We start from the raw sequence: 24,766 nt of genomic DNA, 5'->3' as shown, positions 1-24,766 counted from the left end.
GAGATGAATGTTTTGTTTACAGTAGTGATCAAGGCTTAGCGCACCTGTAGGAGCGGATCCTAGGAATTATGAATGAATAAAAACTATGGAAATAACGTACCAATTTTCTAATTTATACTTGCACTATCTAATGAAAATAATAAAATACAAGTAATAGATATACAAAAAAAAAATGCGAAATGCTAATAAATGCAGTTGACGATCGTTATTTTATATATAGATAAAATAAAATAATTATAAAATCTAGAGACAAGACAGAAGAAGAATGAAGGTTGGCAAACTATGAAATCACATCAGGAGAACTGAATTTTATGAATGAAACTTTTAAAACGTTACTTGTAAGTTGTATATGTTAGATATGTGTATTCTAACTGGCAGTGCGCTTCAAAAGGGGGGGGGGTCGTCTTGAACATAGTACCTTACGTTTGAACGGTAAGGGCTAGGGCTTTCGTATTTCAAATATGTAATCCTTGTGAAAAGAACTTTTATTGGACACGAAGAACTTTGACCCTTTGACCTAGACCTTGGAGAACACATGTGTACATCTTTACCTTTTTTTCTGTTTCGTTTCTATGACAACTGTGAGCGACTCATTACAATTATCTCAAAAGTATAAATCACTTTGACACATTGCAAGGAATTAACATTGAAAGTTTCAAAACGATTGCTTGAGTAGTTATTGAGAAAATCGAAATTAAAGAATTTTAACATTCCCCTGGTTTCCATGGCAATAATCGATTATTTGAAAATTTTAAATGCAAAGCGCACAACTACAGATACTAATCATTAAAATAAAAAGAGTTTCATGACGAACGTTTAAGGGACCAGAGAGAACACTCTCGGACAAAATTTGTCGCTTTTTACAGGTTTCCATGGCAACGGTAGACATATTGGAACTGAACGACCTCACTGCACAACAACAACCAGTGATCGTCCTTTGAGGAAAGTTTCAGGAAGATTGCCCCAGCCATCTGCGAGAAACAGCCTGGATAAAAAAACATGCGTACATATCAATATGTCGTCCCCGACTTCGTTCGGGGCAACATAATAATAATAATAGAAAACAGAAGAAAAACAATAAGGTCTTCCGCTGAAGACGGAAGACCTTAATAACTAGATACGATCTCGTTGCGAGCAGCGAGAGGTCTTCCGTCCGTTTTAGGAAAAGAAACCCACGTAAAATCGAGCTGAAAAGAGATTCAAAATTTTGATCACAAGGAGGATTGAACCCATGTCGCCAACGTGAATGCGCTTTTCTTTTCACTTTTTTATCCTTAACGCGCTAACCATTAAGCTATTGAGAGTACTGCTCTAAACATACTTGTGTATACTTTTGCAACAGTTCACCTGTCTAAGAATTATAAAAAGCATTCATAATTTCGCACCAAAAGCCACGAGTAAATATTCGCGCCTTTTCTTTGGACTGATCTATTTAATAGGTATGATAGCTTCAATTAAATTTTAAAAATAAAACATTCTTAGCGCCTTTTTTTTATTACGACGTTAAGAAAGTATATGTAACACATTATACACATTACATATTGTATCTAGCCCAGTTACACTTAAGCAGTGATACAGAAATTTAGTCTTAAGATTGACACTCAATTGCAACTTACTACTGTAACGTGTCGGACCTGAGCGGTCAGTAGGTCCGTGCTCGGATTACTGAGTTTTACTGGGGATATGATTGAATATTTAATTAGATTCAATATTTACAGATAATAATATGACACCTGCCTGCTGACTTTAAATCAAATGACCTAAGTGCTTTGTACACTTATATATCTTCAGTGAATACCGGCACCTGCCTGGTGCCATATGACAATTGCCTCACCATACAACTGACTATATAAGTCATCAGCCACCTGCCTGGTGCCTCTTGATTTAGCCTTTAACACCTGTCTGGTGTCTTACTGCTTACCAAGTTGCCTATATAACTCTAGCCAAGTAGCTACAATATACTTACACAGTATTTAACTTTGTAAGAGCTTCTCTGTCCTAGTGACAAACCCATAGCTAACGTCACAAAGCTATATTTTAACTAGTCACTGACTACGGCAACTTTGCACAATTCCATTCGATCGATACACTAATTGGTTTTTGTACCAAAGTGAAGACACAAGCCAAGTGGCTGTACTGCCCCCTTGTACCTCAACTTAATCAATGATCAAAAGTTATCAGATATCATATTGATAAAATACTACAGACTGCCTTTCTTTTGGCAACACTATTATTATTTTCTAACAGAACGTCATTGATCAATAATACTTGACTGTATAATTCTTTTGTCAATTGACCAATTCATTACAATATTTACATTGATTATCTATTATAATATAAACAAGTAACGGGAGGTAACTCCTCCAACCATTTCACTACTACGTGAGAGTCGAAGTAGTTTTTAACATTTCATGTATCCTTATGTCAGAATTGTTTAATCAAACGCTCAGCTGCCTCCATAAACCCCTACTCGCGAAATGGCGGAGTTGACAGAGAGAGCCGCCATATTGGTCCCGCTTCAGATTTTCAAATGTTAATATCTAGAGTTCAGACGAACCAATAACCAAACAACTTACAAAGTAAGCATCAATCAAAGAGTCTCTATTATCATTCCAAAAATTAATAAAAAATATTGAAAAACAAAAAAGTTAGAAAATGCGATTATTTCAATTCGCTTCTCCTAACGACAGGAAGTACCGACGACGAACGAAGAGTTCCGTCCTGGATGGTATATATCACGATCTTTAATCCCTGAAAGTTTCATGTTGATATCTTTTACCGTTTTTGAGTTTAATCGCGGACAAAATGTCATTTTTATTTCAGGAAATTGTCCCTTACTTGGCACCGGAAGTGAGATTCCAAATTTTCTCTCGAATACGCAGTACAGTTAAGGCAACACATGAAAAAAATATGGTAATGAAGTCATAATGAGGTCTGACGTCATGACAGTTGCTCCGCCCTGATTGATCCATATAAGGAAATGCGCAGTACAGTTAAGGTGCGCAATGGAAATATTGACTAAATTTTGTATTTAAAAATGTATTCGTAATCGGGATGGCGATTATTTTTAATACATTATTTATATCGGATAATTGTAATTATGATTAATAACTACATAATTCCAATCTTAATTTTATTTATTGATTCCCTGTGTTTTGATTGGACGAAAACAAATTCAAGAAAAAGTTTACACATCGATGAATTCTTCATATTAGAACTACTTTAAATAGTCTGTTTTAGCTAAATTATGATTACAAGAAACTTGAAATAAAAATGAATGAATGAATGATCGAATGAATGAATGAAAAGGAGATAAACAGGACTGACAGACGGGAATATTATGTTTATGTCGCTGTCGGATCACGAGTGTGAATTTTAAAAAATCCCTGATCATGCTGTCATTTTCTCGACGTTCCATATCAGCTGAGCTGGTATCGATGTGATAGAGAAAAGAAACGTACCTCAGACTCTTGCCTTTTTAGCATCAAATTCATATGTTTACATCCTACAGATCCTATATTCTCCCTAAATCTTTGACCGAACCAGAGCAAATCGAGGACGTCGTCGGTCTGCATCTTTCGTTATGACGTTGTTGTTTTAAAAATGTCAACATGGCCATGGTCAAGGACGAATTATTCTGGAGAATACGCGCATTTACGATATTTGTTGACTTAAACAACATTCAATGAGTTTTTTAAGCATATTTATTGATTGTTTTGACAATTTAAGTTGGATTTTATCGATATTCATCTTGTATACGTTTCTTTGCGACATAAAGTATTCCTACGCCGTACAAAATAACGGATTGTATGGCGGCCTCAAAGGGAAATAATATTAATAATTTAAAAAATTCGTAATTGGAATTATAAGAATTAAACGTTCTTTTCTTCAGAATTTATCGATGTGTAAACTCTGCCTTTTTACTCACAAACTTTACATAAAAGTGCTTCGCACTTTTATTCAGTTTGTGAGTAAAAAGGCAGAGTTTACACATCGATAAATTCTGAAAAAAGAACGTTTAATCCTATAATATCGAGGACGATTATATTTTATATTTAGACTAGTCACGTGATGCGGCAGTCACGCGATTTTAGCACATTGACTTGAAGTATTCATGTTACATATAAATGTCACTAGTGCAAGGGCATAACCAAGTCAAATTTCCAAGTTTCGTATATAAATATTTTCAACACGCATTGTAGTTTCTAAAAAGTGCTGCGATCCTGTCTAAATTCTGCAATTTCATTGTTAAAATTATATTTGTAGGACCGAATGCTGTATTTTTTGCTGGTCAATGGCATGAAATATTGATATGATTAAAGTACTTTTAAATTTCATCAGGATCGCAGCACTTTTCAGATACCTTACTAGTTCTATAGTTGAAATGTAAAAGCTTACTTTGATCCAAAGAGTGTATGCCCTTGCACTAGATCGATTTATTAAAACCCCCACATTACCCTCCGATGTACTTGCACACAAATATACGGCAGTGTCAATTAAATACGTAATGTACAGAAAATATATTAATAAAATAGTGAAGAAGACATAAAATTGAAGTTATTGGTCCATAGAATATCTATAAATAATATTTTATTTAATTAGAGAATACATATTTTGTTGAGAAGATATTACTAGATCTGTCTCTCACTGCTTACAAATTACGTCACGATGTAAGAAATGACGTCATATTGACAAGTGTAATGCAATCAAAGACTTGTTAATAACTTTCTATGTGGGATTTAACTAACGACAAAACAACACTCTGTACTAAGTTTTTATGTAGTTTGATGATTTCTTACTGGTTAAATTGGCAGATAAACTCATTTCGTGGTATTTTAAAGAAAAGTTGTATGACGTATATTGTGTATGATGTCATAGACAAGTTTTCCCGTACAAATTAGGCTCCGCCTCCTTTTTGTAACCTTAACTGTGCTGCGTGGTACTCAAAATAACTATTTACCGATATTTGCAAGAATTTGTAATAAACAGCAATATCTTCATGTTTAAATAGAAAATAATTAGTGATTTTCTCGTATATAAAATAGCATGTCTTTAAAATAATTCTCTTTTTAATGTGTCATTTGTCTGCATTCGGCTTCAGCCAAGCGCTTGCACTCGGTGACTCGGATTGTTGTTTACATCTAAAAACGTGGCGACATCAGCTGAGATTTGCAGTGGATTTAAATGCAATAACCACACAATCTTTAAAGAAAATAGGGATAGAATAAGAGACAAGGCATTGCTTCTCCATTTTACGAGAATATGAGGACATTAACTTTTCGGAAAATAGCAGAAAACAGACGATTTGCACCAGCTCCGTAGATCCATCACTGCACTGTAATTCCAGGCCAGGTATGTATACGCATATGTAGGTACATGTATAGATCTACAATATGTAGACATGCTTTTGTTAACATAAAAAACCCGAATAAGTTCATGTTCATTTAAATGTATTATCACAGTCAGTGAAAAACTGTAATGCAGTGTCTTGTGTGTAAACCACCCCCCCCCCCCATACTAAGTTCAAGTTGCACACTTTTTAGAATTATTAAAAATTAATTGCACTAAATATGTACTGAGTTCCTGTCAATTAGCTCATTTTCTTTGAGACAATATGTGTAATAGGCCAATGGAGGTCATCAGTAACACAAATTTAAACTAAATTAAATGAGATGTTTTCATTGTTTCAGTCAATGATTCACTAGTGACTAGGCCTAAACAAGCAATGATGTCTTTTGACATACAAATATGCTACACAATTAACAAAAAAAAATATCAGTATCAGTGTGTTGAAAACATATATAGAAGCCCCATATCAGATCTATGGTTGTAATTTCCTAGAATTTCTAAATTAATGAAAAAAATATTTATTTTTTGTTTAGATTACATGTACATTAAAATATTTATATAATGCTTTTATCATTGTAGCTGTTGTCCAGAGTTTCAGTCTTAAAGAATGAATAAATAAAAAATGCATCATTTCTCCACAGGGTACGTATACTTTAAAAGCATTTCACATTTTTAAAGTTTGCATGTACTTTACATTTTGGATTTTTTTCAGTTTGGTAATCTTTTAACTCAGAATTTTTTTTATAAAATATTCTATCAATAACTATTGTAAATGTCAGAGGTTTCACTTTCCCAGAGAAGTTTTGTAACACATTTTTCCCCATTCATATGGTTAACATAAATTCACTACAGTATACAATGTAGCATAATTTGTTTTGTCAAAGTAATGCCATTTTATTCTACAATGTATATATTTAGTAATCTCATAGCATATAACTGCATATATATTGTGTTGTAGGCCTAGCTATTCCTCACTGTTGGACAAATGGATTCATTCAGGCAGCAAGTTAATCCACCATTTAAGGAAAATGGTATGCTCAATATTAGCTATAAACCATGCAAAGTTTTTGATAATAAAACTAACAGAAGAATTGAAAACATGTATATGCATCCTGTTTTAAATGTTTCAATGTATTTTTTTCTTTCATTTTTGTAAACACAAATTACTTTCATTAATGGTATTTCCTGATTTTCTTATATTTTCAGAATTCATTTTATCCACAAGAATATGAAATGATGGAAATAATTTGCACCTGCCCAGCATTCCTACAGTTTGTCATTGGATTTGAAAAGAAATGTTTATTAAATAAATTTTCTAGATAAATAATTTGACTTTTTCATATATTTACTGTACAGGTGTTGAAAAGGCCATTAAGATCTGAAAATCTTAACTTGCATACTATTTTGTGTGGAAGGTACTAATGTCCATCAAGATCTTATTTCCAGCATGTGCATTGTGTTCATTTATTTTTCAATAATATGACCAAAAACAGGAGACTACAGATCCCCCTAATCGATTCAAATTAGGATAGAGGACGACCATATGATTCTGAGGGAAGGGGGGAGGGGGGGGGCAGGCGAGTTTTTCCAAGTCAGATTTTTTTTTTCATTTTCATGTCAATGAAGGAATATTAATATTTATTTCCGATCAATTAGATGAAGGACAGATTATTTATTCATTTTCCTCTTCAGTGAAAAGTCTAACATGCAAAAAAAAAAAAAATGTAAAAAAAACTCTGATTCGTGGGAGGGGGAGATCACTGATCTGCAAGTATTTATTTCTAAAATCTGCCAGCCCCTCAACCTCAAAATAAAATGGCTATCCCCTTAACAAATACAGGAGTATACCCCAATCCTTTTTAATTAGTTCCTAAGACTTATAACTTAGTTTATATCCCTTAATTAACAGTAAGCGGTCTGATTGAAAGCGATCGTAGATCTGAACATGATCTCGTATGCAGAAAGAAAAAAAATATTAACACAAGTGTGTGTACCATAGGCGTCGGAAGCAAAAATAGAGGAGGGGGCTAATTGAAAAGGGGGGGGGGGGCTAAACAAAAAGAAAAAGGTAAATTCCAATGCCTACATTATGTATATAATTTGCAAATAAGTAGGGAGGCTAAGCCCCCCCCCCCCGGGTTCCGACGCCTTTGCGTACAGTAGTGAGAGAGGGGAATAGATATTTAACTATTTATTAATGAAGGTAATACTTTAATTAACCATTTGTGTTCTACATAAATATATCGGCAATATTTAGACCTATTCATGTATATACACATCTTTGAGGAAATGCGGGAGGTTTGAAAGAATAAAATGTATATAACGTATGGAGAACGAATACACAGAAAAGAAATAAATGTCAAGGATTTTATGCATACCGTTTTGATTTAGTAAAATAAAAAGGGTCCAGCCCTGTCCGCATGTATATTTATTTAAAATTTACCAGGTAAACAAACTGTATCAAGTACTCAAGAGTTATCTCCCTTGCTGGGTCAATGATGCGTTTGAAAACTATAATTAGATTGACTCTTCCAAGATTTCAATTTTTAATCAAAAAGTGCAAGGGCGAGGCGACAATCTAAAGAGTAGGTTTTTATTTTAAATATTAATTTTATTGTATAGTTTTCAAAAAGTGATGCTCATTTCTTTGTAATCCTTTAGTTACTTTATAATTCGCGATGAAATTGGGAAAATATCCTATTTTTTATACATATCTGTCTGTTTTAGGTGAATAACTTAATTATATCGGAAAACTAACTGAATGAGCATCACTTTTGAGAAAGTATAGATACATAGAGACAACATAAAACATTATGCAGTTAATTTTTTGTTTGACTTGCCCTTGCACTTTTTTTTTAAATTTGACATCTCATTTTTTGACCTAAAATCGGAGCCCACGTGACTTCAGGGGGTCACATGATGTCAAAAAATACCAATGTGAAAAGCGATGGACATACTCTTCAAGATAACAAATAGATATTTGAACTAGAGTGTCTTGCTAAAAAAAAAAACTGTTAAACATTATACGTATCGAATTCCACGAGTTTTTATAGAAAATGTTGCCTTAACTGTACTGCGTATACAAAATTCATGTTACGACACATCATTTCTGAAAATTTCACGTCTTTCCATCCAGTAATATTCGAGAAATCGCGTGCACAAAATTAGAAAGTCAAAAAAATAATAAAAAGAATAATAATAACTAGAAACGATCTCGTTGCGAGCAACGAGAGGTCTTCCGTCCGATTCCGGAAAGGAAACCAGTAAAATCGAGCTGAAAATTGATTTAAAGGTCTTTGGATACGCAGATAATTTAAACGGGTCACAAGCAGTAATATTCAACACGCTATCTATTACACTATTTGAACCCGTACTATAAATTTACTTGTGTGTACATGCAATTCTGCAACAGTTCATCTGTCATACAATTATGAGAGGAGAGTTTTAATTCATAATTTTGCGCCAAAAGCCACGAGTAAATCTTGGTACCTTCTCTTTGGAATGTTCTATTAAATAGGTGTGATAGCTTAAATGAAGTAAAAAAATAAAACGTTCTTAATGCCTAAATTTCGAGGTTTAATTAGAAAGTATATTTAATACATTCTACACATTTAATATCGTATCTATGTAAGTAACACTGAAGCAGTGAAACGACTATGAATTTTTAACTTTTTGTAAATTTCCTGTTTATCCCCAAAGTTGACTTTCTCGATTATTTACACTTTTATGAAAGGGTTGGAATGTTACGCCGAAAACATGACTGGGCCTATCACATTCAATTTATGTTCAATGACTTGCATCAGATCTGTGAGAAAAATGAGTATATAAACTCCGTTAAACGCTCCTTTAAAAAAACACTCTTACCTCTGTCTTTTCTGTTAGTTTAATATGTCACAAGTGTGCATGGAAAAAATACGGTTACGTTTTATACTCTCTATTTATATTGTTTCATGTAAAAACTTTTACTTATACATGTAAATATGTTTTAAGATCTAATTTCCGTTTTGCACAACTAAAGGTTGTAGATACCGCATTTCATTTGTACATGTAGTCTTTTCTTTTTCTACTTTGATGACACGCCAAAACCAAATATGGTAGACGTTTGTGAAGACCTTGGATAAACACTTTAGTTTAACACAGAATTGCACCGTAACTACTACGTGAAAATCAACGTATTGATTTACATTTCATTTATCCTTACATATCTTTTGTTCAAGCAAACGCTCAGCTGACTCTTTAACCCCTACTCGCGAAATGTCGGACTTCAGAGAGACAGCCGCCATTTTGGTACCGCTTCAGATTTTGAAATATTAATATTTAGAGTTTAGATGCATCAATATTCAAACAAATTATATAGTAAGCATCAATAAAAAGGTCTCTATTAGCATTCAAAAAATAAATGAAAAATATTGAAAAACAAAAAAGTTAGAAAATACGATTTTTTTCATTCGCATCCAGTAACGACAGGAAGTACTGATGACGAACAAAAAGTCGCGTCCTGGTTAGTATCTATCACGATCTATAATCCCTGAAAGTTTTATGTTGATATCTTTAGCCGTTCTTGAGATTATCTGTAGACAAAATGTCATTTTAATTTCAGAAAATGGTCCGTAATTTGGCACCAAAAAGGAATTTCCAAAAAATCGCTCGAATAGATCAAATTCATGTAACAACACATCTTCACTGATAATTTCAAGTAATTCCATCCAGTAGTCTTCGAGAAATCGCGCACACAAAATCAGAAAGTCAAAAAAATAATAAAAAGAATAATAACTAGATACGATCTCGTTGCGAGCAACGAGAGGTCTTCCGTCCGATTCAGGGAAAAAACCCTCGTAAAATCGAGCTGAAAAATGATTCAAAAGTTTGGTCACAAGGAGGATTGAACCCTGGTCGCCAACGTGAATGCGCTTTTTTTCCCTTTTATCCCCAACGCGCAAACCATTAAGCTATCAGGAGTACTGCTGTAAATATACTTGGTTTGTGGGGATAATTGAATTTCATGATTGGAAACTGTTATTAAAGTAAGTGCGGTGAACCCAATTGTCTTCAGACTCCAAATGGTTGTATCTATAGGCCCACACAGGCGAAATTTTTCGAAGGTCATAAGTTTAGGCCCTGAAGGTTTGTTAACAACTTTTTTGGTGGAGGGGGCTATTTTGGAAATTTATTATGGAAGTACTGTAGTGAAGAAATATGTTAGGAATACACAGCTAGTGTGTAATATTTTGAGTTTAAATATACATCAAAATAAATCGAGAAACAGCACACTTCGCAATGAATATACACTTTCTTTTTCAATGGGAGGCACTGTAGCTCTCCGGTCTGTCAATATATTTTACCGGAGAGCTACAGTTCTCTCTAGTCCTAATCTCTCAAGTATGTGTCCAAAATATATATAGATTTAATATATAATATTTTTGGTATGGCTGTGGGCCCCTATTCTGACCACAAACTGGTCCTTTTTTTCTCAAGAATCCTGAATCCGCCACTGGTGTAGAATTATCGAATGGAGCTGGCTTTTACTTCATTTATTCTATATGAACTTAACTCTTTTCCATGCGATTTCATATATTAAGGCATGTTGATATAATCTTTCTCTGCACTTCTATTTACTTCTGCACTCGTCAATCTCCATTGGCGTCGGAAAAAAAGATATTATATAGGTATTGAAATTGGGATTTACTTTTTTTTATTGGTTTAGCCCCCTCACTTTCGATTAGCCCCCCCTTTCAATTTGCTTACTATGGCCATGTGCAGGCCATTCACAATTTCCCGCATAACGTCACGAGTAAATCGTGGCGCCTTTTTTTCTTTCGCTATTAGGAGTACTGCTCTAAATGTACTTGTCTATACTTTTGCAACAGTACACCTGTCTAAAAATTATAGAAGGCACCAAACGCCACGACTAAATCTTCGTGCCTTTTCTTTGGACTGATCTATTAAATAGGTGTGACAGCTTCAATGAAATTAAGAAAAAAGAATGTTCTTCTAGCCTTAATTCGAGGTTTACATCATATACCCCCATTCTTTTATACATGTACGATCATATGCATTTCTTTTATAACTAATATGTGAAAAAAGCATGCTAAAATTGAATGTTTGGGATTTTACGTTTAGATAAAGAAAATTCAGTTTAGTATACCTGAATATACAGCATGTCGCGTGTTGCAAAGTATTATCCAAGTAAGACTGCAGGATTACAAACTTAGCTTAATTATTTAAAAAACATATTCTTTACATGGCTGCTAGGCTAGCAAAATTCTTGTTAGAAATTCGTATCTGTACTTAAATTCCATGTACATGTAGCACTACGATCTTGAATGCGCCCCTAACGCACCCTCTATGAATAATGATATAATTATGTAAACAAATCACTCGGAGTTCCTTGGATGACTCGTTCCTCGCACACATGTTTGAATGGAGCGTAAAAGGAGTTAGCCGAGGATTGCCGATTGTAAACAAAAGGGGTTCGGTAATGCCATGGGCTCCTATAGTTGACATAATTTTTTTCTCCGTGGTGTAATATAGTTTTTTAAAAATGTGATTATAAATATATAAATATTTTTTTACAAATAAATGTTGTATATTATGTTCGATTTCAAAATGACGAGCTCTATTACGAGGAGTGATACTTTTTTTAGCGCTAAGCTTACGAAATACAGCGCCACTGAACAAGTTATGTAGCACTACCGAGTCATCTAAAAATATACAAACAAGCCTTTTTATTATCATACTTGCATCATGCAGAGATTTAATAAGCAAGAAAATTATTTTAATGTCATAAACTTTTCCTGAAGTTCAGATGGTAGGTCAAAGTTATCTTAAATATTCAGAAAAGAGCATCAAAAGTGGGGGTATATGATGTAAAGTTTTAGATATTACGAAAAAATTGTCAATTTTCTGTTAAAATTGGCTCATTTTTTCCCAGAACTTTCAGAATACATTTACTACATTTGTCATAATTCGTCGAAAAAATTCATAAGAAAGAATTTAATAGATATTTCAGAACAAGCACAACACATTTCACTGCAAAAACAGCTTTGTGTGCAACGAGCATGGAAAAATAGCAATCTAAAATTAACAGTGCTCTATAAATTTCAAAAGGGATAAATTGATAATTTTCTTCTAAAAAACCTTCCGCCACAAAATATAATCCCTGGATTAACCCTTCTTGAATGGAATTTAATTGCTGTTTTTGCAATGGATCTAGTTTAATTTGCATTGTAGAATCTAAATTCTATGGTAAAACTTAAAAATGATGCTGAATTTTAGAAATAAAGGTCCAGACCAAAATCGACTCAGAAGCACAGGATCGAACGTCCTTAAGCGGGGAACAATAAAAGCGTGTCTGTAGTTGTTTTGAACCAAAAACGAAGCATGCTCGACCAAAATCGAAATTAGGAATCGGAAATTATGCTGTCGTTAAATTCATGTAGTCGTTAAATTCAGGTACAAGTAAAATTGGACAGTGTCTTAATTCACGACCGTCGTGCACTTACTTTTTCAACGGCTATTCGCACGACCGTCGTGTACACAATTTTTCAGTGACTATTTGCACGACCTCATGTATAAAATTTTTCAGTGACTATTTGCAAGATCTTCGTGTTTTTTAATTTATAATATTTATCAGCTGTTCGCAGGACCATTTTATTTATTCATACCATCATTTATTATGGCATTCGTTTTTTCGCCCCCAGTTAAGTTCGGTACGCAGTAATTAAAGCCTAAAAAGCATGTTTGATGAGAAAACATCGCAAGAACTTTCTTTCATGATATTTATTTATATAGTAAATTGACATATAGGTCCAATGGGCAGGTCGTTGTAATGTAAATACATGCATGTTTCTATTAGAACTACCCTTGTATTGGTATATACACAAGTCATTTTAATAAAATATTTACTTAATATTTTGGTTGCCTCGGTTTACCCTAAACGAGCAAGGACGCATTTGATAAGCATTTTCGCCTATGCACTCTAGTACTGATTTCAAAATACACTTTTTCACCAAAAATTAGTAAGAAAACCTTAGTTTTATACTGCTACATGTACATGTATACAGGTGAAAACCCAAATTAAACAATAATGATAAATACATGTATACTATCCATAAAAATCATCAAGTTTGTATGGTGTATGTAGTAAATATTGACGTATGTATCTAAACGATGATAAACTGTTGATAAAGACCACAGGTGCTTTGGGACGGGACCCCCCCCCCCCCCCCCGTGTTCCGTACACCAACGGTTCTTTGACTATCATATATACTACATGTAACTAGACAGTGATTCCTTATATTTCCATTTCATTGTGAAACAAAAAACATTGATGTAACCATCAATTTTCGCCCGGGAAATGTATAAAGTAAACAATGGAAATGAGTCTTGATCATCAAACCGCTTAGATATTTGTGAAAGGCATGCGTCTTATTGATGGAGACGATAGTCGCGATTATTTTGAAAGCATATTGTCGGATATATATCAAACAAAAACGATACCATTTTAAACTTCAATCCCTCAGTTAATGTGGCTGCATAAAATATAAATTGAAGTTAGACACATGCATCAACTGTATTCATAAATGTATTTTAATTTTCCATTTTAGAATATAAAAGACGAACTGTGCAGAGTACCCCGGTACGTTTTTATGCGAGAAGTAAATTTTGATGTTCTAAAAAAAGGACCGGTCGTTTTTCCGATAGTACATAATTAGCAACTTTATACATTGTAGTGCTTTTAGCTGTTGGCACCACAAATATCGCCAATATATAGCGAATAAACAACAAACGCGAGCTGGCCACAAAATGTACTTGTATTTGTGTACAGTATAGCCCGCGTAATGTCACGGGAGATAACCAAAAAATAATACTGTAAAAATAGAAAATAAAAGAAGTCTATAAAACTAATCCGTTTTCACCACACTGCCCCCCTCTAGGCTCCTTTAAGTCCACTAAAGGTTAAGCCGATCTGGGCGACGTATTTCACAGCCAGCTCGAGTCCGCAGTGGCCTCGATTCCTGTCCAGCAATGATCTCCTCTTGTGTCTCCAGAGAATCATCTGAGTCCATGATTTCTTGGTTGGGCGCTCTGTCTGTTTTTCTGTTCACTTCACTTTGACATTCCTGTATGGTTTCCAAGTCGTTCTCTTCTGGGAGATTAAATCTGTTGACCCAGTCTGGTACGGAATCCGAGGTATATGCCTTAAGGCGATCGTGATGAATCACAGCCGTCTTTCTCCGTCCTTGTACCTCATACAAAACAGGCCCATATTTCTTTTTGACGATGAAAGGCCCCTCCAAAACAGATTGCAACTTGGCCGACTTACCCACCTGTTTTGCCATTTTGTTGACATAAACCAAATCACCAACTTGGTATTGCTTACTGGATAGACGCAGATCATAAAGACGCTTTTGCTTTATTTGCGCTTGCTGAAGTGATTTTTGCGCAACATCATGGGCTGTGCTCAGAGCATGTTTAAGTTTCTCAATGTATGTTGGGGTATCCAGTGGGTCTCGAATTGTCTCTGAGTCCTTGAAAACTAGTTCAGTCGGTTGGTGTACCTCTCTACCTAACATCATAAAGTTTAGTGATATTCCTGTGGCTTTGTGTGGAGTGCTTCGGTATGCAGAAGGAAAAGAGGCAACTGTTCATCCCAAGTTTTTTGCTCTTTGTCGACATAACACCGGATCATTTGCAAAACAGTCCTATTGAAGCGTTCAACCTGACCGTTAGAGGAAGGATGATAAGGTGTGGTCCTTGTTTGAGCAACTCCTAAAATTTGCACACAGTCCTGAACAGGTCACCTTGGAATTTTCTGCCCTGATCAGTATGGATCTCAAGAGGGGCGCCAAACCTAGCTATGAACTCCTCCACAAGCGTTTTTGCTGTTGTCTCACTGCACTGGTCTGGGACAGCATACGCCTCCACCCATTTGGTGAACTGGTCAGTTATTACCAGAATGTACTTATTGCCACTTGAACTTACAGGGAATGGGCCAAGTACATCAATATGCACACGATCTAGTGGAGCACCATAAATATAGGACTGCATTGCTGCTTTTCTTTTACGCGAAGCTCTCTTTTCCATACCACATGTGGCACAACTTGATACATAGTGCAGGACATCTGCTGTCAGACCATACCAATAGAAGCTGCGTTTTACTCTCTCCAGGGTTCTTCTTTCGCCTTGGTGTCCAGAGTATGGTGGATCATGACAACTCTCTATTACTTTCCTCCTAAGTGATTTTGGCACAAACAGTCGCAGTGACCGTGTATCTGAATCATGCAGGCATTCATAGTGGAGTATCCCATTGACCAGACAAAACTGTTCGCGGGTATGTTAAGGCAGCACATGGGCCAAAATTCGGCGAATTAAGACTTTTTTATAATTATGTAACACTAATAAACCGGAAAAGTCAAGAATAAAACTTTTGTTATAATTATGCATTCGATAGACTTCAATGGGACTTATACTACATGAAGCACTTCACCACGACGTCACCACGTGACGTCTATAATTAGAAAATATGCCTTAATAAAAAAGTGAAGAGTTCAACACTACCTCGGGGATAATAAATTTCAATTTGTAATAATAATTACGTAAAACATCTCTGTACCATGAAAAGTGCTGCTAGAATCCTACTGTCCTGTCACAGAAATAATTATTCAACACTTTCTGACGAAGTCTTCCCAAATTTTTTACATTTTGACAAACATCGAAAAAAATACAATAATTCACGCTTTCCAAAAACAATAGAATAAGAACTTTAGATAGAAACAAAAATTAAGTTTCAAAGTGTGCGGCGTAGTGTTGAACTTTTCCATTTTATTTGTTACGAACGACAGAGGAAAGGCTGATCGGCAAGTAAACACCCTCCCTACTTTAATTTTACGAAGAAATTTACCATACCTTATTCATAAGCTTTATTCCCACATGAATCACACATGATATTCATTCTAAATGCTTTTAAACTCCGATTTCTTGTGTTTGTTTACATGAATTCTCGTTACGTTTCACTTTCACTCTGCTTCTGCATGATCAACAGTTATGACGTCACGGGTTTGGTATTTAACCCCCGTGATAACTACAGAGACCCAGAAACGACAAAATTCTGTTTGTATTATGCCTCTGCATATTTTGATTAATTTTTACGACCTCAAATTAATCTTAGATATCGATTATTAGAAATTGTTATCTCTAAACTTCACGTCATGTAGCTTACTATGACGTCATATCATATAGGCAAGTAGAATATTTGGTTGTAACCTTAACCTACCTGCGTTGAAGATTGAGGAAATAACTCCTAGCTGCGGGACCGAGGATTCTTACATCACAGGCTTCCGGTTTGTCATGTAACAACCAGCTGGATACAAGTTGCGCTTCTTTGTCCTCAGATTGTGCGGTTTTTAAATCCTTTTGTTCCAACCAATTACAAGTACCAGGTTCGGAGGGTGTTACTTCACGAACTGTCAATGGTACAATATAATCAACATCCTCTGTAAATCTCTCCCACTGCTCTTCAACTCTCTGGCAGTATGCACACCCACCACAAGGTAACGACAAGTCCCAGCACTGTAACAATCACAAGTTGTCGTATCTAGCCGAGATAAGGCGTCTGCATTGCCATGAGATTTTCCTGCTCGGTGCTGAATGACAAAAGAATACTGACTCAATTCCTCGAGCCACCGAGCCAGCTGACCTTGAGGTGATTTGAAGCGGAATAACCAAGCCAAACTGCTGTGGTCAGTTCTGAAGAGGAATTTCCTGCCCAACAAATAATGCTTATACTGGTGACAAAAGGCAACCACTACCAGCAATTCTCGTCGAGTGACACAGTACCGCTCCTGTACAGGTCCTAGGCGCCTTCTGGAGAAAAAAAATCACCTTTTCAACGCCATCCTGTTCCTAAGAGAGGACCGCTCCAATGTTGAAATTGGAAGCATCTGTGTCGAGAATCATATTGTACCCTCAGCAAGTGGGTATGCAAGGACAGGAGCTGAAGCTAGTGCAATTTTTAGCTCCTCATCGCTGTCATCTGTTCTTCACCCCATTGGTACGGTACACCTTTGCGTGTGAGGCTGTGTAATGGACGAGCTATATCAGCGTACTCTTTCACAAATCTGCGATAGTAGTTCGTCAACCCTAAAAAGGCTTGGAGCTCCTTAAGACTTCCTGCAATTGTCCATCTCTGCACATCTTGAATCAGCAAGGGATTCGCACGAACGCCATCTTTGCTTACAACATGACCCAAAAATACGACCTCCTCTTGGAATAAGCTGCATTTTTTCGGCTTTAGCTTTAGTCCAAATTCTCGAAATCGGAGAAACGCCTTTTTAAGATAACTTAAGTGCTTATGAAATGTACTCCCCGTGATGATTACATCATCTAGGTAGATAAGAAGGATGATCTACTGAAGTCCTCTTAAAACCAATTTCATTCCTCATTGAAAGGTAGAGGGTGCATTGCAGAGCCCGAAAGGCATTCGTGCGTATTCAAACAAGCCATGCCTGTTAATAATTGCAGTCTTGGGTCTGTCACTTTCACGAACTTCAAACTGGTGATACCCACTCATAAGGTCAAGTGTGGAGAACAGTTTGGATCCCCCTAAAGTGTCCAGACACTCCTCAATCTTAGGCAGAGGATATGCATCTTTCTGTGTGACTTCGTTTAGCTTCCGATAGTCCACGCACCAGCGTACTCCACTATCCTTTTTGCGGACTAACACTACAGGAGATGCCCATGCAGAGCTTGAGGGAACTACCACACCATTTTCCAACTGTTTTTTCAAATATTCAGCTTCTTCCCTCTGGAAACTTAGAGGTGTTCGTCTCGCAGGTTGTCTGATAGGTTTTGATCCATCTGTGTTGATTTTGTGCTTAATTGCAGTGAAAGTGCCAAGATCATAGTTCTCTCTAGAGAAAAAATCTTCAAATTCAGAGAGTAAGCTGACAAGTGCCTGTTGTTCCAATTTAGTCATATTCTTTGATGATTTCTCTGCCAGCTCTACTAGGTGGGCTGGTACAGTTCCATTTTCAGCTTGTCTACCTATCGTTTCTTCAACAGTGACTTCACTTTGATGTGCTGCATCTACACTTACTGCATCAGCATCCTCACTGACTTCTGTCAACTTCCCCAAATGGGTTCCCTTAGCAAGGCGAATTTTCTTATCTCTGACATTTAAAACCCGAACAGGTACTTTGTCCTTCATATTGACTAAGCAAGATCCAACCAAAACACCATTAGGAAGATCATCATTGCAACTGTCTAAGACAGACAATAGACCACGTTGGGGTACTTGTACGCAACTAGGTTAAGGGCTACCCAAAGGTAGATCAGTGTATGCAGAGCCTCAGGAATGCGATTATGACGTCACAGTGAAATTGTACAAATGAATCTCGGCGAAGAAATAATAATAATCTTTTTCAAATACTATTACATACTTTGATTTCTTATAATTATTGTAAATATAAATCAATGTGTAACTTATCTTGTCATTATAACACTATTTGAATGTAAAATCAAAGCCGCATTGATCTCGCTTTACTAACAGATATGACGTCATAGGCTAGTTTGACACGTAGTTTCTATGTACTTGAGACGTAGATCAAGCTATTAGTGGAACTGAAAATATGAAAATTAAAACTAAACGAGCGTGATCTGACTGAAATTGAATAATATTTTTGAATGCATTAATCAATACTTCACAGTCTTATTTAATTGATAACTATTATGTCTTTTATAAAGCCGCAGTCATGCACTTTTATACAGAAACGAACTACAATCACAGGTACAACCCCTCCAAAATCTTTAAAAGTTTAACGATATCCGCTTGATTATAAATTATAATATTTATACACATGTACTACTGTCCATACTACTTTGAAAAGTGCTGGGAGCAAGTTGTGCGCTGTTGATTTTTTCCGTAGTTTTACATTACTTCAATGCGTATAGAGTAAATGCACATAGTTTATAGAAAGTCGGCTAAATTTTATATAATTACCGGGCATGGAGAAATTGCTCCAAGCACTTTTCTAGTTAAGAAATTTGTCTTAAAGAAAACACAATCAATAACATAATGAAAAATTATCCGTATATCGTTGAACTTTTACGGTCTTTGTATCCGTACATATTTTTTCCTAATTTTAAACATGTCACGTGACAAACAGCTGATATACGTGAAGTCGCTTTCGCCGAACTCGGTTGAGACCCCATACATACATATGCATTAGTATAATTCCCATTATATTAAAATTCAAGATAATAAAAAAAAATATCAACATTATATTGGTTTTTTCGGAATATTTTAAGACATATTTCCTATAGGCGGCCTTAACCTAGCTGCGAACTCTTCGAACAATAATCTTCTCACTCTGAGGAGGTATCAAACAGCTTTCATCGACCATTACAGAGCTGCAAGCTGGGTAACTGTTATCGCAGCTCAGGGTTCCAGATATTATTTCTTTTCCAATGCGAAGGTTACCGTGACAAGTGAATATAACAGCTTCTAGGGAGTTGAGAAAATCCATTCCAATCAAAACAGAATCCCGTAGTGATGCAACATATACTGGCCAGTGGGTTGATTGGCTGCCAGATTGGATTGTTGCAGTGACACCTCCAAATGCAGTCATCTGTGCACCATCTTCTGCATTCATGAGTCGAACTTGCTTGCAGTTACTCGTAACAATTCCTGCCTCTTGGGAATGGTAGAAGAGACAATAGTAGCATCCGCACCAGTATCCACAACACCTTTGGTCTGGACATCATTCACAAAGACAGGGATTACGATTCCCTTCCCAGCTCCATGAAGCCTTGTGCACTTGATTTGTTCTGCTGTCTTTGATGTCTCTTCCTTTACTGTTGGCATTTTCTGTTCCTGCAATTTGACTGTTTGGGGTCGAGATTTGCAGTCACTTTTGAAGTGCCCAGTCTGTCCACATTGAAAACATCTACTTTCTATATCCTTTTGTAGGTGGTCTCGTTTCAGTCTCTCTTTCTCCTGGTTCCGTTTAAGTTGCGACTCTATTTGCTTACGACGGTTGTCTAGCTGCTCCATGGTAATATATGTGGGTTTCTGAATCCGATGCACTCCTAGAATCTCTGCCTCATCATCAGGAGGTCCACCATCATGAGAATCATCTGTCCAGGTTACCCTCCTAGTCCTTTCTCGCCTCTGATAGTCATTATCTCGTCCCACAGTGGCCCTGTAATTGTGCTCTTGATATGTGACGAGCTCTATCGCTTCATTAAGTGTCTTAGGGTTTCTGTTTAGCACATCATATGCAATCCGGGTATTGCGGTATCCTCTTAAGAAAGATTCTGCAGCAAGTTGATCTTGCATTTCCAAGTCAGTACCAGGATAAGCTTGGGTAATTAAGCGACGCACTTCTTCACCAAACTCATCATTTGACTCTCCCTTTTGTCGAATCTCGGCAAGTTTCCTGCGAACAGTGGCTTGAGGATCCTTGCGCCCAAAGCGTTTAGTTAGGCTGTCGCGTATTGAGATGTAGTTGCCTGTCAGTGCTTTAGGCAAGGAGCAGACATACCACATTGCCTTACCCTTCAGACTTTCATAGAGGCGGTCTATTTTCTCAGTTTCCGTCCAGTTATACCGCTCCGCTAGTCTTTCAAATGGAACAAGGAAAACTTCTTCCTTACCTTCATACGTTGGAAGTTTAGTCTGAGGACCTCTTGGTGCAGATTGATTGTTCTCTGAGGATCTGGGTACACCTCGGGAGCCAGGTTTATAAGGAGAAGTTCTCTGTCCTTCCCTAGCTTCATTGACATGCAAGGTTTCATCAAATGGTCGGTCTGTTCCCCTTCGGTCTGAGGTGAAGTCAGGTGCATAACCAGCAAATGAGGGTGGCTGAGACGATGGTGTCCACCACGAAGTTGCATGACCTTGTGACCTTGGGGTTGGTGCAACATCCGAAAACTGTGAACTAACTGGCGGATACTGTCCACTTTGCATCAATCCCGAAGCCGCGTGTGGCCTCGGGGTTGAAGGAAATGGTGGTTTTCTCAGAGAATGACTTATCTCCTCCTTTGATTCCTCAAGAAATTCTGAAATATGGCTTGCTGTATGGCGATCTGTTTTGTTGAAGTTTCTATTATTACTTGCATGATCTGTGCAAATAATTCTTGATTCTTGCTGCTGCCTGTCAACAGAAGAACTACAAGACTCAAGTATCTTGTGCAGCCAAACATTGTCTTCCTCATTTTTATTGTAAGTAGCTATTCCACTGACACTTTGTGTAAAGTCAGTATTCTTCATCATTTCATCATCAGTGTTTTTGGCCTTGTTCGCCATGTTGGAATGAGAGGAACTCTTGTTCATCTACCTCAAGTGTATCACGTGGGGTGTAACACTCCCTAACTAGAAAACTGACCAGTCAGCAAGGGCCCTGCCATGGGGTAGAATTATAAGGGTGCACCTTACGGACTGATTAAAAATGTACGAAGAATAAGCAACAGCAACTGTATTCTTAAAATTTCAAGATAATTTATGAATATTCAAAAACCTGTAAATAATACACCTGTATTTACATTAGGCAGTAAAGAACAACTTAATGCTGAATGTACATTTTAAGAATAATGAAGCTTATGTTATATAAAATGCCAGCCTTCAATGAATGTAAATATCATGAAGACGACCTTAACTTCAAAACAAACAGCAGTTGCAGACAAAGGTTTTCATTAATCTTAAAGTGACAGATAAAGATAAGCCTACTAAATTTTCTGCAGCAGGCTAGATAATTAATCCTAAGGGATTATCTGTACCTCTCATCCTTTCTTCTAAAGTTACTATAAGAACGTTTTCAGTATTTATAATGATACAATGGGGTTTTTATACAGCTTCCTTAAAAATTAATAATATTCTTAAATTTACATAAAGGGAAAAAAAGTAAGAATAAAAAATATATCTTCTTTAATCTATTTCTTGTTTTCAGAATTCAATGAAATCATAACTATTTTAACAAAAATAAAGTAAGAACATTTATATTTAAATCCACATTTAAGAGTGTTCATAACATTCCAAATTGACTTAACTTCAAAACAAACTTCACATGCAGACAGATGTGTAATTCATCTCAATTTGACAGATAAAGATAATGCTTTGGATTTTCTTCAGGAGGAAGGCTAATTAATCCCAAGGGACTCATAGCAGCATTCAGTTTACAATGGGAACATGTTTAGCAGTTATCTCTCTTTGCCAATGCATTCTTATATAAATTTAGGGAATCTACCCCACCACCCAGCTCTAAACCAGGGGACATACAGAAACAAACTTAGCATCAAAATATGTCTTTCTGCCTATTGAACTACCATACCAAATTTGATCTTAATTTGGCAACTATGAAAACATTATTAGGAAAAAACAGAAAATTTGTGGACGGAAGAGTGACAGACGGACAGACAGACAGACGGACAGACAGAGTGATTACTAAAGGACACCCGCAAATCCTTGCGGGGCCCTAATAATGTCAAGCTCGAGTCGCCGTAACCACTTCTGGGACAATAGGTGGCCTGGGTGCAAACCGTCCGATAGCAACTCAAAAAAGTATCTCTTTTTACCCCGTCTGCAGTCCCGCAAGTCAGCATTGAACTTATGTTACGACCTAGACCTTGGTTTATCTGTTCAATATGTGTATTGAGGAGATCTACCTGTATCTCAACGTCTTTGTCCGAGTCGAGGAATACTGTTGGATTCTGATGCCCCTTGATATCGTTGTACAGGGAAACTAAATAAATAGGTATGCCAATAAACTTAATGCGGCAGTGTTGCAACCACTATTGAAATAACGACCAATATTGAAATAATTATATCAGTAGTGGTTGAGAGTGCATTTCAATACCAAACATAGTAAGCAACCACTATTGAAATACAACCACTATTGATATAATTCTATCAATAATGGTTGAGAGTGCATTTCAATAACAAACATAGCTAATAACCACTATTGAAATACAACCACTATTGAAATGATTATATCAATAGTGGTTGATAGTGCATTTCAATAACAAGCATAGGTAATAACCACTATTGAAATACAACCACTATTGAAATAATTATATCAATTGTGGTTGAGAGTGCATTTCAATAACGAACATAGCTAATAACCACTATTGAAATACAACGACTATTGATATAATTATATCAATAGTGGTTGAGGGTGCATTTCAATAACGAACATAGGTAATAACCACTGTTGATATACAACCACTATTGAAATAATAATATCAATAGTTGTTGAGAATGCATTTCAATAGCAAACACAGGTAATAACCACTATTGAAATACAGCCACTATTGAAATAATTATTTCAATAATGGTTGATAGTGCTATAAAGTTTCAAGTATTGATAAAGTTTTATAAAGTTTCAAAGATTTTTACAAAGTTTTCCAAAGTTATCACCAAAGTTTTCTAAAGTATCAAAGTTTTCGATAAAGTTTTACAAAGTTTTCGATAAAGTTTTACAAAGTTTTAAACTTTTCAATAAAGTTTTTTTTCAAGTTTCAAAGTTTTTGATAAAGTTTTTCAAATATCAAAGCTTTCGATAAATTTTTTAAAGTGTCAACAATTTTTGCAAAAGTTTATCAAAATGTCAAAGTTTTACAAAGTTTCAAAATTTTCGATAATGTTTTACAAAATTTCAAAGTTTTCGATAAAGTTTTTCAAAGTTTTTGGTAAAGTATTAGAAAGTTTGAAAGTTTTAAATAAAGTTTTTTCAAAGATTTCGATAGTTTTTTAAAAGTTTTCGATAAAGTTTTACAAAGTTTCAAAGTTTTCTATAAAGTTTTACAAAGTTTTCTATAATATTTATTATTTCACTGATGAAGGTTGACATGGCCGGATCATTTGTTTTCGCTCATTATGAATTTTTTAAAAAATCTGGGTAAAGAACCAAATGAGCGTTACAGAATAATGCTCATACGAGGGTTCAATGCTGATACTATGAAAGCCCTGTCGACTGTCATAGCCTTCATACTAAATAACAATGTCCCTACTCAATCTTACGATCAAAGAATTTTTCGGGAAAATCGGAGAGTCTTGAGACATATGATAAGCCCATTAATTTCTCTCTCGAGAAAAAGGAGGACTCTGGAAAGATATAATAGTATAACTGATTCCTAGACTTCTCCGTGAGTATTACAACAGAAACACATGTCTACTTAAATTAAGACAGAGTCTTGACATGATCTAGATAAAATTGATTAGAATGAAACTATTTTTTTCTATTGTGAGGAATGTGATAGTTCCCTTATCGACAAATTTTGCGCGGTATGCAATATTATTTAAACTGGAATTTAAGGTACGCAGGATTTCCAATCATTTTAGCGCTTAAACCTTTCACAAAACATACAGTATATCAAGCAATTCGGAGTGACACTACTTTCTCATTTCATTACCATTCATGGA

General features: G+C 35.8%; 1 long non-coding RNA gene across 1 annotated transcript; it reads left to right on the top strand.

Annotated features, from left to right (window-relative positions):
- The first annotated feature begins 5,046 nt into the window (after positions 1 to 5,046).
- Positions 5,047 to 6,617, top strand: LOC134264597 (uncharacterized). The gene is made up of 4 exons (XR_009991566.1): positions 5,047 to 5,352; positions 5,929 to 5,991; positions 6,308 to 6,380; positions 6,556 to 6,617. It is a non-coding gene; the product is annotated as an uncharacterized LOC134264597 (long non-coding RNA).
- Positions 6,618 to 24,766: the final 18,149 nt, after the last annotated feature.

The sequence above is a fragment of the Saccostrea cucullata genome, unplaced genomic scaffold (genome assembly GCF_032062105.1).
Source record: "Saccostrea cucullata isolate Sc308-1 unplaced genomic scaffold, CSIRO_AGI_Scuc_v1 ctg2482, whole genome shotgun sequence".
In the NCBI taxonomy this organism is placed as follows: domain Eukaryota; kingdom Metazoa; phylum Mollusca; class Bivalvia; order Ostreida; family Ostreidae; genus Saccostrea; species Saccostrea cuccullata.
The sequence above is the reverse complement of the archived record's forward strand: the minus strand, read 5'-3'. Positions and strand labels throughout refer to the sequence as shown.